This window comes from Chinchilla lanigera, unplaced genomic scaffold (genome assembly GCF_000276665.1).
Source record: "Chinchilla lanigera isolate Chin_1 unplaced genomic scaffold, ChiLan1.0 scaffold00018, whole genome shotgun sequence".
Lineage (NCBI taxonomy): Eukaryota > Metazoa > Chordata > Mammalia > Rodentia > Chinchillidae > Chinchilla > Chinchilla lanigera.
In genome coordinates, this window is record NW_004955419.1 from 5,581,837 (window position 1) to 5,583,712 (window position 1,876).

Below are 1,876 nucleotides of genomic sequence, written 5' to 3' on the forward strand. Positions count from 1 at the left end.
CACAATACCTAATGTAAATTTAACTCCTGCCCTGACATGGCCTCTTAGATGATCAACACAGATACCTTCGACTACAAGGTGTGGGAAGGTTCTTCCATTTCTCTCCAGAAGAAACAAAATACAGTGAAACAGGTGGTGTCTCCAAAGAACTCAAAGTTCTATGGTAAAGGGCAAGAAGAGTTATCCGTTCAGAATCTAACAAGATATACATATTTGTCCACAGCTCCTAAGAAATTGTTGTGAATTCTTATTTGAAATATCATGTAGAGGACCTTGAGGGAAATCCCACACACAAGGTCCAAATTAGAGATGAACAGATAAAATTGCCTCACTATATTTGACTCTTGGGGAAAGAAGTACTCACTGAAGCAGGCATAAGGGAGTTCACTCTTAAAGGAGTAATGATAACCAAAAGGCAGTTATTAAGAGCTTACTGGCTCATAAAACTCTTATCTTTTGAATTTACCTTGTGGAAAATATGATTCAGTGTTCATAATAAACTAAGCTGAAGGGTAAGTGTGATAACAAAAAATCTTGTGCTATTTCAAGTCCTAGAATACTTCAAGAACACCAAAAACATTCTAATATTTTCACTCTGTGAAGACAAGGAAATGTACATGTCATCAATACCATTGGACCTGGGGAATGAAATATACTTTCTATAAATTTCAGTCTGTTTCCCAGATGCTATGGTACCAGTATTCCACTCATGCAAAACTCTCACAATATCGTAAAATAAACATTCAATGTTTGTTTTACATTCAACTGTTTATAAACACTGATCCCAAGTTTATTTCTTACATTTCCAGCTCCATTTCTTCAATGCCTGGTAGAAAATAAGTACTATGTGTTCATTAGTGAAATAAAGATGTGTGAATATTTACAAGTGTTGTTAATTGGTTCTATTTATGTTAAATTCACTTAGACTCAGATCAGCTACTTGTATGTAGAAATGATAAGAGATACTTGGACTTCAGAAGTGTCTCTTGTAGATCAAACTGATCATCAATTTCCCTGATCACAATACTTTTATGAATTTATTGGTTCACAAAACTCCTTATCTTTTGAATTTGCATTGTAGAAAATATGACTCAGTGTTCATAATAAGCCAAGCTGAAGGTTAAGTGTGATAACAAAAAGTCTTTTGCTATTTCAAATCCTACACTATCTCAAGAGCAAAAAACTACCCTGCAATACCTTGTAATTAATAATCCAAAGCACTTACATATGCAGACAAATGAAACTGAAAAACAGGTAAATAAAATTAATAAAGATTTCAGAGAAAATAATTTCAAATAGTCTGTTCATGCACAAAGATGGTCAAACAGAGCAGTAGTCAGTGAAAGACATACTAAATCCTCAATAGGTTTCCATTGCATATAAACATATAGGAAAAAGTATTTTTGAGGATGTTATTTGAAGACAATAATAGATGTTTATTGGGAATCTTAGTCATTTTTAATAAACAATGTGACATTATAATGACCACTGAAAATGTGCATTGCTGTGGGCCATGCATTCCAATATCAGATTTATGCCCTCAAATTATTTTATTGAGTGTAATTCAGAAATGTAATCGTATATATTTAGGGCATACATTATCTTTTAATATATATAGATATATATTTACTACAATCAAGTAATCATCTTACAGTCATCATCTTACATAATTGTGATGATTCTTAATTTCCTTTGCTTAGAAATATTTTATGATAGCATAAGTCAAAAATATCCTTAAACAAAATAATGTGCTTAGCATCTCACTCCTAGAGAGATTAAAAGAGCTGAGTGAACCCTATTCTAGAAAATTTCTTGGTATTTCTATACATTAGTACATTTTTGAAAATAAAAAGTTCGCAATGTTATATATGGTGTT